At 36.6% G+C, this 13,570-nt stretch overlaps 1 protein-coding gene and 1 pseudogene across 3 annotated transcripts in view; one reads left to right on the top strand and one right to left on the bottom strand.

Moving 5' to 3' along the window:
• Positions 1-13,570, top strand: part of SEMA5A (semaphorin 5A) — a 660,701-nt gene that overhangs the window by 388,384 nt on the left and 258,747 nt on the right. The window lies entirely within an intron of this gene.
• On the bottom strand, positions 6,226-6,966 carry LOC140501608 (phosphoglycerate mutase 1-like; annotated as a pseudogene).

The raw sequence follows: 13,570 nt of genomic DNA, 5'->3' as shown, positions 1-13,570 counted from the left end.
ATCCTTAGAAGAGTGAGAGTTCTGGTAGCAAAAGGAATCAGTTTTGGATAGCAAGGTTCAGAAATGGAATAATGCTAGAGAATGCAGAGGAGAAAAAACCTTTCTTACTTTCCTCTCAATATATAATAGTTCCCGATACAGGAGCATACCTTTATTTTTTTATTTAATAAACTCTGCCAAAAACTGGGAGTTTATAGTGATTTAGATACATATCAGACAAATATAGATACTCAGGTTAAAAAATATCTGTGTTGTAAATGAACAACACAATTCATAGTCCAGCTAGGTGAGGAAAACAATTTCTAATGTTCTATAATATAGTATATTCTGCTGGTTATGCCATATGACTGTGAATCTTAAAATAACAAGACCTCAAAAAAATTATCATTGCAAATTACTTAAGGACAAGGGAAAGATGCACTGTGGCTATAGAGTATTGCCATTAATAATAACTAGCGTGTACATGGAACTTTAAGGATTGAAAAATGATTTAGATATATTGTATCCCAAAAGCTCTGTGAGAAAGGTAACACAGTAAATAGCCCCTTTTTGCAGATGAGGAAATATCTATACTATACAATTTATACTGAGAGGTCTAGTACCCCCCCTAAGATCACATATTGGAAAGTATTGGAGGTAGGATTGAGTCTTTAATCCAAAGGCAGCACATTCTCTACAATACTAGGTTGCCATTATGCCTCTTGGCACACCAACAATGACTTTTGTGCAATAGATGATATAAAAGGCATGATCAAGGATATGTATGTTTGGAAAAGGATGAAGGCTAGCTATATAGAAAGAATGAGCATTAAAAATAGGCAAGATGTGTTTTGCACTGAAATTTGTAAGATATTAAAAAAATCAAATGGAGCAGTACATGTGGGTGGATACATTATGGAGGATTTATAGAAATGGAAAAACATTCTAGCAGGGTGAGAGGGCATAGATGGTTTATAGTACGAACCAGTAAAAGGAATGCCATGCCATTTAGATAGCTCAAAGGATTGAAGGAAGGGTACAATCTAGAGACCAAATACTGTTCCAAACTAATTTCAGTTCAAAGAAGCCACCAATCTTCCTTCCACTATTTTTCCCCTTAACAATTGTTTAATGTGACCATAATGACACCATAATTCAGTGTCAATGAATCATATGCTACAGCAATCTGGAGATTCATACCCTTTTTTAATGATTGACTCCTGATTGCTAAGCTTTATTTCTTTTTGGAGGTAAAGCCACTCTAAGGTAACCAATTTGATAGTTAAAGTAATAAATGAAATTCTGTGTTCCTGGAACATCTATTAGTTCTAGTTACAGGGACAAAAAATAGTCATGTTATAAAATTCTGCACTAGATGTTTAATGGAATATCAGTAACAACAATAGCACAAATAATAGTCTTCTTGTTTTGAATTAACAGACTAATTTGAAGGATAAAACTTAAACATCTAGGAAAAAACCCCACAATAGCAAGAAAATCAGTATGAATGAGTACCTCAGGAGCTGAGTATGTTAACCCTGTGGGGTCTCAACAAACAAGTAGAAAGTCAATACAGTTAATCATGGAAAGTGGATAGCAAGATTCAGAAATCAGCCACAAATGCTATCATTATAGACCTCGGTAGTACACCACGTGGTCTCATCTCCCATTTTCTGGTTGTGGAAACCAACCATCTTTCACTAATCTTGTCTGAAACTTTGTGTTAGGGAACTTGGAAATTACACTTTTGTGACTGAGATGTAACTAAAAGCCTCCTCTCTCATAATGATAACTAACCTTTACTTTATGCTTTGTAAAGCACTATATACAGTACGTCATTTTATTCTCACAACAACCATGTGAATTAGGTGGTATTATTATCCCTATTTTATAGATGAAGAAACTATGGGTAAGAAATGTTAAATATATTGTTCAGGGTCACATAGCTAGGAAGTGACTGCGGTGTCATTCATATTTAGTTCTTCTTGACTCCAAGTTCAGCAATCTACTATATCCTCTAGCTAATTATTTACCCCTTGCTCACTAATTATCATTGGCATAGGACGGTAAGGATAGTTTTTAAATTCCCTTTTCTGATAAAAGACTTTTAAATTACTTTAACACATTTTTGATGTTTTTAACTTATACACAACACTTAAGTGTATCCTTCCTCTAATGCAGCAAACCATCCCTTGTGACAGGGTTGAAAAAAGAAAAAAACAAAGTAGTTCAATAAAGCTGAGTCACACATCTGTAGACTGACTGTGACAGTACGAGGAATCGATTAACTCTTTATCAAGCATTCTCCTGAATCTTGATAATACCCCCCACCCCCACCCAAAAAATGTTTAACAGGTCCAACCCTCAAGGAGCTTACATTCTAAAGTGAGAGGCAACACCAAAGTGGCAAAGAGTGTTAAAAATTCCCCTCTGGTTCCAGTAAGTCATGGGGTATGAGGGAAGGTTCAACCAAAACTAGAAAGGATGGCCATGTCATCAACTGAGTGTTTGGCTGTACACATGTACATAGTTTTATGTACATACATGTGTATTTATGCAATGTTAAATGTTTTCATTTCTATGCCAAGGCAAAGCACAGTCATTATAATTTCAAATTCAATTTTATAGTTATTGTTTTATGTCTGCTAAACCACTACACTTATTACGTATATATATATATGTGTGTCCGTGTGTGTCCATTTATCATGAAGAGAAGTATTTTATGAGATACACTGATTATATAGCTTTGTGTCCCATCCAGATTTCTGACACCTCTTTAGACCTGACCACTGCTAGACTTTTCATAACTTAGCTTGCCCTTTATCCTGGTTACAGTAAAAAAGCTTATTTTGAAGCATCCTCACAGTTAATGCAGTGCCCCACAGCCCTAGATAATCTGCACATGGTTCAGTTTTCCACTAACACATTCTTAGTAAAATATGAAATTAATAAATTGGAGAGGTAGTAATAAGAAATGAAAATCAACCAGATGTGCTCAGGAGTATATGTGAGGCAAAGAAAATGCTCAAATAAATTCGCAAAAGTAGCTTTGAAAGATAAAGGGGTCACAGTGAATAACAAGCTGCATTTTGAACATCAAGCATGATGGCAGGATGCATAAATATATGCACAGAGAGTGAATAATGACAGAGTTAACATCATCATTCTTAGTAACAAACATATTTGAAGCGCTACGTAGGAGGCACTGTGTTAGGAGCTAGAGATTGACAGAGAAATAGAACATAGTGCTTTGAAATATAATATATGTATATACTTAAAGGAATATGTGTTAAATGCCAAGTAAAGGGCTTCTCCTTTTGTGTAGTGAACTCTGTTCCAGTTAAAACCTCACTGAGGGATACTCATGTGAGTATATCTCTATAGAGAATCAGGGAATGTTCTTTGCTTCCCTTTGTACCTTCAGTGAACGCACAGTGACTGAAAATTGTTGCTTGATATATATGCTTTTGGACTTGACTGAAATTTTCATGGAAATAAAATGATTGAAAACTGAGCCTTAGTTCACCATCAGCTTATTTTAATTATTGATATGCTATTGAGGACCTTGTTCTCTGAACATTAATTATCAGTATCCTTTCAACTTTTTTTTGTTCATTGTTGAAATAATTGTTATGAATAGATATTGATAGCTGATAAGTGGAACTATTTAAGTGAGTATGCTTTTGTGAGAGTTTCAAAACATCATATTCTCTATTTATCTCTTTGCTAAGTTTAAATTTTTATGTACAGTTATAATGTTCCAAAATTCACTTATTTTACCCTGAAAAGAGATATGTAGGATAGAGAGGGTTTGGAGGAGAATTACAGAAATTGATAGAAAATTTGAATGACTTGAGATTATGTAACCTAATGAAGAAAAGACTAGGGAGATAAGTTAATTTATTTAAAAATAGATTTTTTAACTCAGCCATGTTTCATCATCTCACTTTTCCACCCTACTCCTCAATCCCCAAAGAGAACAGAAGGAAAAAAAAACAATTTTGCAAACATATATAGTCAGTCAAAACACATTTCCATATTATATATGTCCTCCAAAATTTTGTCTTATTCTACATTCTGAGTCCAGCTGTCTATCAGTTGGTGGATAAAATATTTTATCATTAACCCTCTGGAATGGCTAATAATAATGAAGACAGGATAGTCCAATAGAATTTCCTCACATTTGTAATCTATAACTTGTTGATCCATTTCCCAATTTATATATACTCTTATATCCCCATTCTTTGTTACCTCAAATATGATATATATTAAATATTTGTATATTTATATATACAAAAAGTAAATATTTTGCCAGCACTACTCCCTTCTATAAACTACACTCTCTGTAATCCTCCTTCTCACCTCTTTCCTTTCTATTTTCTTGTTGAGTGAAATGTATTTCTGAACCCAGTTGTATGGGTTTTTATTTTTGTATATTCTTTCTTCTCTTAACAAGTTCAGATAAGAGTAAGATTGAAATGTCAACCAATTCCCCCCACTTCTTTATATTTATTTGTATAGATGTCAACTATCTTTTCCCTGCCCCTCTTCAGTCCCCAATGTGTTTCCCTTCCCCTCCATTTCCATTCTTTCCTTAAGATCATCCAGACATAAGTGAACCTCCAAGACCTCATCTAATTGAACTTCTTCTAATGATGATAGAGTTTCTAGGGGACAAAAGTTTTGGCACTTTATCCTTCTTTAGCACTCTGTATTTCCTCATTTATGTTTCTCTTCACTTCTGTGTTTGAACTTAAAAGTTTCTCTGCTACTCTGGTCTTTTTATCAGGAATATTTGGAAGCCTTTTATTTCATTAAAGATCTATTAACACCTACCTGCTTCCCCTCCCCCCCCCCCATAGCATTATATTCAGTTTTCTTGGTAATTCTAGGTAAGTTATTCTTGTCAATAAACACATATGCTTTGCCTTCTGGAATATCATATTTCAAGTTTTCCATTCCTTCATAGTGGTGTGTTAAATTCAATGTAGTCTTCACTGTGCTTCCTCAGTATTTCATATCTGCTTGCAATATTTCTTCCTTGACTTGGAAACTTATCAATTTTGGCTATGATATTTCTGGGAATTTTCACTTTGGGCTTTCTTTAAGAGGATAACTGATGGTTTCTTTTTATTTTCACTTAGTCCTCTGGTTCTAAGACATCTGGACACTTTTCTACTAGAATTTCTTGAAATAGGTTGTCTCAATTCTTTTTTTTGGTCATGGCATTCAGGTAGTCCAATGATCATTAATGTTTTCCTCCTCATTGTATTATCCAGTCATTTTTTTATGGGATGCTTTATATTTTCATCAATCTTTTAGACTTTAGACTTCTTTAATATTTTTGTTGCCTCATGAAGTAATTGACTTCTAAGGAGTTTATTCTAATTTTATTTTATTTTTTTATTTTTTATTGCACATCACTCCTTTATTATAATGAACAACAAAAAAAGGGGGGCAGGGTTAGTATAGTTATGCTAAAAACTGATGAGGACCCAGGTGGCTGGACATAAGATGGAAACAATGGGACACTGAGAACATATTTCAACATGATCTAGGGGCATTTCACTGCCACAGAACAGAGCAGGGCTATAAAACACACAATGGGATGTACTCAGCCACCCCTTAGAAATCAAAGAACTCTTTCCTTCTCTGACTGGGCTTGAGTTCTCTGATAACTACCAAGTGGGACACTTTAATTTCAAAAGTCACTAATAACCAGCCTAGAAGGTTTTTTTTCTGTAAGTAAATGTGACAAGTAAACATTAGGACATAATCTCAACCTCCCAGATCCATTTTTCTTGGGATTAGGGAGGACGTTAGACTTTGATGATTTGCTAAATGACCACCCAGGTTATAGGCAACTTCCTACAATAGCCTCTGAGAGGGCTGCCTTACTGGCAGGACTGGCTCATAGGAATAATTGGACTAATTGCTTCTTCCAACTTCCCACATTGCACTTCTTACTATGTCCCCAACCCTAACCCCAAACTAGGTCCTAACTGAGCCAAACCACCCAGGAGGCATTCTGACTAATGTGGTTGAGGGGAAGGGCAACAAGAGAGAAAAGAATTGGTCTGAAATAGATAGGAAATGAGAAAAGGAACCATCAGTCCCCCACCTGCTGCCATGTGTTGTGATCCCTAGGGCGATGGTCAGTGTGTGGAGCAGGCAGGGGAGAGATGTGGTGGGGACAGTGAGAAGGGAAGGACCTGGCTACTGCTGGCAGGTGCTGGTAGTCTGTGTTCACTTCTTGGCCTTGCCTTGAGCTGCCACGGCTTCCACGGCACAGTCTCTTCATCCCTGAGGAAATGCATGAGCTTGATGGGCTTCAGATTCTTGTCAGATACACAATGGGAATGCCAGTGGGCAGATTCAGCTCCATGATCGCTTCTTCAGACAGACTTTCAAAATGTTTGACAATCCCTAAAAGACTATTGCCATGGGCTGCAATCAGAACACATTTGCCTTCCTTGATCTGGGGTACAATTACTTCATTCCAGAAAGGTAGAGCCCCTGCAATGGTGTCTTTCAGGCTCTCACAGGAAGGCCACTGATCCTCAGTCAGAGCTGCATAGCAATGGTCCTTGCTGATGTTGCTGTAGAAGGGGTGGTCAGGCTCCATTGGAGGTGGTGGGATGTCGTAGGATCATCACCAGATCTTCTCCTGTGCCTCACCATGCTTAGGAGCGGTCTCTGCTTTGTTGAGGCCTGTCAGACCTCCATAGTGCCGCTCATTGAGGCGCCAAGTCCTCACTACAGGCAACCACGTCTGGTCAATAGTATCTTGTACTGTCCAAAGGGTCCGAATTGCTCTCTTCTGGAGAGAGGTGAAACAAATATCAAATTAATAGCCAGCACTGCGCAGCACTTGGCCTCCCTGTGCCTGTCAGGGCTCAGGTCTGTGTCGTACCAGCAGCTGAAACAGTTCTCTAGGCCCCAGGCCCTCTCTCCATGCCTTATCAATACCAGCTTGTAGGCAGCCATGGCAGGGCAACAGGGAGTGAGCAGACCAGCACACAGACGAACATGCCATTTATTCTAATTTTAAAGGACACATTGCTTGGGCAAACTTTTTTATGTCTTGTACTAAACTATTAATTTCCTTTCCATTTTTTTCTTCTGTAGTTCCTATTTCTATTTTTTCCCTCAAGTGCTCACATTGTACATATAAAAATATTTTTAAATCTTAAAAAAAGAGGGTTAGGCATTTCAAATTTATGACAGATTATTTAGTCAAGAAGCATTTATTAAGCTCCTCCTCTGTACCCATCTATTGCTGTGCTAAATAATGCTGCTGCCATCAAGGAGATCCATTACATACAAGGGAAGACAATAAATGATAGGAAACTGAAAGTGAGAGAAATTTGCCCCATGGAGGAGCATAATTGTAAAAGAAGTTTTTTAATATACCCTTTAAAAATTTTGGAAATAAAATATGGTTTTTAATCCTATCTGTGAATGCCTGAAAGTTGTAGAAATGGAGGTCTTACAATCCTGTTTTGCCTTTATATTAATGTTATATAGTTACTAATTAATTGCAATTATTAACAGGTCAAATGAGGTAAAATATTATTTCTACCTATATTCTTCCTTATCCTATTAATTCTAATGAGGTAGAAGATGGAATGGAGTAGCATTGGGTAATAAGAAAATATCCTTATGTAAGAAAATCTATTAATTGGAAGCGGGACACATTAAAGACCATTTGGTTCAAAATCAGTAGAAAGGGAGATAAAATGACATTGTCATTTTAAGTCTAAAGAGAAAAGAAAAAACAAAAGGAAATCTTGTTTTTGTTTTCCTCAGTTTGCCTCACCAGCATTAGCCCATTTTCATATTTAACTCTCCTAATCCTCTTAACAATTGCTAATCAGTTGCAACCACATCTATCCTTGTAACAAGTTCCATTTTCTTCCTGATTCTAGCATTTATTTCTCTTTGTGCCTTTATCTTCAGAATTTCATTCTTGATGTGTAAATAACTTTCCATGACTAATTTTAAAGCATTGGATCCAACTTAGCCTTTCTGAGAATTCCATTCTTCTCAAGTTTAGTGGAAATCAGATTACATATACCAATCTTCCTTTTTCTTTCTCCCAAATTCTGAGTGGCACCTAGTTAGCAAAATTCTTACAAATGATGTCATAGGAGGAGGCATTCCATTGAGGTTAAAAAAGAATAGAAGAAATAAGTGGACTTTGAAGAAAGGTAGATTTAAAATTGATGCAAAGTAAACAAAAAAATCAACATATTCAGCTATTGAAAATTGGAAAGAATTGTTTTGTGACGTTGTAGACTCCCCATCACTAAGACCTAGAGACCCTTATCATCAATGTGCCAAAAGAGGACAAGCTTATAATTATGGGTGACTATAATGCTAGAGTAGGCTCAGACTACCAGACTTGGCAAGGAGTCTAGGGAGAAATGAAGTTGGAAATAGCAACAGCAATGGTCATTTACTGCTGAAGACTTGTGTATCACGTGACCTCATCACCAGCACTGTTTTCCATTTACCTAAATGCAATAAAATTTCATGGATACACACATGCAGCAAACATTGGCATCTAATAGACTATGTGATTGTAAGGAGAAGAGACAGAAAAGATGTGAGAGTGATTAAGGCAATGTGTGGTGCAGAGCACTGGACTGATCATAGACTTATCCTTTCCAAGGTAAATATTCACGTTCATCAAAAGTGCTGGCCCCAAGGCAAAATGACTACCAGAAGAATTAATGTCAACAAATTAGAGCTCTTCTCTGAGGTGTACAGTTTGTTGCTAACTTGGAGGGAAAGCTAAGCCAGCACACAGTTGGCAACAGCGGAGCAGAAAAGAGTAGGCAACTTTCAGAGATTTGGTATACAGCACTGCATTTGCTCATCTGAGTCAGAACACTCGTAAACATCAAAACTAGTTTGATGAAAATGATGTGGAAATTCAGAAGTTGCTAAATGAAAAATGAGAACAGGAGAACTTCACAGGAGAACTTCATCCACCTCTAAGAAGGCAACCTTTAGTTCCATCAACAGGAAAGTACAAGCAAAACTTAGAGAGATGCAGGATTCCTGGCTCAGTAGGAAGGCAGATAAAGTTCAGTTTTATAACGATAGTAACAATCCAAAGTGTTTTTATGATTTTCTGAAAGCCATTTATGGACCAAAAATCTATGGTGCATCACAACTACTCAGTGCTGATGGAGGCACATTGATTAGTGATAAGGACATGATCCTAGAGAGATAGGCTGAACACTTTCATAGTGTTCTCAACAGACCATCATCAATCAATGCTGAGGCCATTGACCATTTACCTCAGGTTGAAGTCAATCTCTCCTTAGCTGAACTTCCAACTGAAGAAGAGGTTTTGAGGGCCATTAGGCTCCTTTCATGTGGCAAAGCACCTGGTGCTGATTCTGTTCCACCTGAGATTTACAAGGTAGGGGAACCGCTGTTCATACAAAAGCTGACTGGAATTTTCCAGGTTATACAGCAAGAGAAGACTATCTATCCCCCAGGAGTTCAAAGATGCTGCCACTGTCCATCTCTATAAAGGTAAAGGGAATAGATTGTCCTCTGACAATCATGGGAGTCTCTCTCTTAGTCATTGTTGGCAAAATTCTTGCTAGAGTCCTCCTTAATAGAATGATCCTTCAATTGGAGGATGGTCATATGCCTGAGAGCCAGTGTGGCTTCAGAAAGGGTTGAGGAACAGTTGATATGGTGTTTGCTGCTCAACAACTCCAGGAGACATGCCCAGACAGTATAGAGGTCTGTACACATCATTTGTTGTGACCAAGGCCTTTGACATTGTTAGTCATCAGGACTTATGAAAAATTATATCAAAATTTGGTTGCCCAGAGAAGTTCATCAATATTGTATATCAATTTCATGATGGCATGTTTGCCCATGTTCTGGATAATGGACAAAGCTGTTGTGCCTGCCAAGTCACCAGTGGAGTGAAACAGGGCTGTGTGCTTGCTCCCATGCTTTTTAGCATGATGTTTTCAGCCATATTGTCAAATCCTTTCAATGAGGATGAACACAGCTTCAAGGTCAACTACCGTACTGATGGTATGTTCTTTAAATTGAAAAGGCTACAAGCCAAGACCAAAGTGGAGGGATTGTTGGTGCATGATTTTTGGTTTGCAGATGATTGTCCACTCAAAAGTATGGGTCAATTTTCTGGTACCTGTACTAATTTTGGCTTAATAATTAAGACCAAGAAAACACAGGTGCTCCATCAACCACCACCACACCATCCATATGTGGAACCATTGGTTACAACAAATGGAAAAGTTTTACATGGTGTAGATAAGTTCACTTAGCTTGGTAGTGTACTTTCCAGGGATGTTGAAATCGATGCGTGTATTGCCAGAGCTAGCTTATTTTTTGGGAGGCTCTGAAGAAAAATTTGAGAGAGAAGAGGTATTAGACTAACTACCAAATTGAAGGTCTACAGAGCCATTGTGCTGATTTCATTGCTATATGCTTGTGAAACATGGACAGTCTACCAGAGCTTTGCCAGGAAACTGAATTGCTTCCACTTGAATTGTCTTAGGAAGATTCTGAGGATCACCTGAAAGGATAAGGTACCAGACACTGAAGTCCTTGCTTGAGCTGAACTGCCAAGCATTCAAACTATGCTTCAGAGAGCACAACTCTAGTGGGCTGGCCATATTGTTCAAATGCAAAAATGTATACTTGCCGAAAAGACTATTTTATGGAGAATTCACATGGGACAGGAGGTCACATGGTGGTCAGAAGTGATACAAGGATACTGTCAAGGTTTTTCTCAAGAACTTTGGATTTGACTGTGCATCATGGGAGATGTGCAACATGAACAACAGGCATACCCACATCAGAAAAGATGCTATGCTGTATGAACTAAGCAGAATTGAGATAGCACAAAGTAAATGTAGGATACACAAATTTGGAGTAATCACTCCAAATACTCACGTGGACTATCTGTGCCCAATCTGTGGTAAAGCAGTCCAATCTTGTATTGGTCTGATGGGCCACAGTTGGACACGATGAAACTTCACTTTATCTTGGTGATGTCATCTTAAATAATCAACCAACCTATATATATCTTATACATTTGCCCCACAAAACATGTTACCTGAAAAAAAAAATCCATGCATTTTCACAAATAGTGAGAAAACCAATTGTTTCTACTAAAAAATGTTAGTAAATAGTCTAAACAATTAAAAATATAAAATTACTTGCTGTTGTTTAGAACTTCAAAATAATTAAATAAAATGACATCAATTCCTTATTTATTAATTTAATTAAAATTATTTTTTTACTTATGAATTTGAGCTGGTGCTACCAAATATGTCTAATCACTTTGAATTCATAAGTTGTGACTTATTTTGAGTAGTTTTATTTTCATAATTTTTGTTTGATTTTCACAAAAATATGCTGCATTCACACATTTGCTCTTTCCTTAATCCCCCTGTTGAGGTTTCAGAACCATAATGAAGTTTGTGGTGGACCCCAAAATACTGACACTCCGGGTCCTGCTGAATAAATTAGACTCAAGCATGCTTGAGTAAAACAAAGTTTATTAAAGGTTCACGATATTGGGTTGACTCTTAAGGAGCCTAATCATTTGTGACACTTGTATTAACAAGTGGGCCAAATAGAATCTCAGATAATAAGAATTGGAGCAGGATTGAATATGAGGGCCTTTAATGGAGGCGAGATGAAATTTATGCACAGAAAGTCCTTGGGAAAGATCTAGAGGTGATCTAGTAGTCTGGGAGGAGGGTCTAAGGAGGATCTTGATGAGACTGGGCTAACTAGTGATGTAATCAAGCATGGGAAACAGCTGGAGGCAATTAGAAAGTATCAGACAATGGAGGGCTTGGATGGGAAGTAATCAAGGATGGGCCAGGCTAGGTTAAGGGTAAGAGATCTGAGTATGAAAGGTCAGATTAAGTGGGAAGATTCAAGGAGAGTTCAAGGAGGTTCCCAGAGTCTGAACCCCATCACTCCCCATTTTTGCCCAAATAATTACATACATATTTTAAAAAATAACTGAAACACAAGTGAAAATTAGGATTGAACATACAAAGACTTGTTTTATATGCTGTATTTCAGAACTATTTTTTTCTATAAAGGGATACATTCTTGTATTTCTGCATCATTTGAAGAATATCTATTAGATTCACGTGCATTCTTATTTCACATATATACCACATATTCCATGCTAACAGGAATATATGTGTGTATATATATTTATGTCTATATATACATATATAGAGATATATATATGCACATATTTTTCACACTCATTAGAATATTCATGAACCCAAGAGGTTCATGTACATTTATATCATATATGTGTATATATTTGTGTATATATACATATATATAATACATGTAGTCTAGATGTGAAATATACATTGTTTAAAATTAATATTTACTCTCCATATCAGATCGATCTGTAGGTATATGTTCATTTCTGGAATAATACATTGATACATTCATTTCTGAGCAGATGTCATTTTACTTGATGTATGTGTGTATACCACAGACACCTATATGTATAATTAATACACATTCATATGCATATACATCTATGTATGCATATCCACATACCATTATATATCCATATATATGTGTATACACACACACATACGTATTTCCTTTTTTTCAGTTATTTTCCATCTCATGTTCAACTAACTCTTAATGACAGCATTTGGGATTTTATTGGCAAAGATACTGAAGTGGTTTGTCATTTCCTTCTCCAGCTCATTTTACACATGAGGAAACTGAGGCAAATAGGGTTAAGTGACTTGCCTAGAGTCCAACAGCTTCTACATGTGTGAACTTGTCTTCCTGAATCTAAGCCTATAGTTCAATCTACTGTACCACCTAGCTACTCTCTCTCTCTCTCTCTCTCTCTCTCTCTCTCTCTTCCCATATATGAACATCTCTTTCAGTTTCAATGTTCCCTTAAATAATCCAGACCATAATCCATCCATACCTGCCCATCCTGCATGACTGTTATTCATAAGTTTGCTTCAAGGAGTCTATTCCCAAAATATTAGACACCTTCACTGAGTTATTTTAATACCATAAAGATGCCAAGTGAACAGAAAGCCTGCCAATAATATTACTTCTTACTATCTTCCCCTTGATAGATATATAATATATGTATTTAATTTTATTCCCAATTGCTTTTTGCTATGTTAATTATTATTTCTAATGTTGGTTTCTTATGTCTTGAGTTTTCTGGTCTTGATTGAATTACTTTACAGGAACACTTATTGAGTACAAATGTATATTATCCCCCCTTTTCATAACAGCATGAATGATGCTGGAGAAAAAGTAAACAGTTCAGCTGTAATAATATTTGTTTTTTTAAAAAAAACTTTTCCAGAAGCAGAACAAATATTACAGACTTCAAAATTTCTTCCTCAGGAATTTTTGAGGTACAGGAAAAGCTGTCTTTAGGAAAGCATGAAGATTTTCCTCATTCGGATAAATAAGACCCACTCCCTATGGGACTCACACAATAATCTTCACCCTTTTTGTAAATGAAGAGTGTCTCAGGGTCAGGTAGAATGGCACTGCATTCTCTGGGGAA

This window comes from Notamacropus eugenii, chromosome 4 (genome assembly GCF_028372415.1).
Source record: "Notamacropus eugenii isolate mMacEug1 chromosome 4, mMacEug1.pri_v2, whole genome shotgun sequence".
Lineage (NCBI taxonomy): Eukaryota > Metazoa > Chordata > Mammalia > Diprotodontia > Macropodidae > Notamacropus > Notamacropus eugenii.
This window is presented reverse-complemented; position numbering and strand designations above follow the sequence as displayed.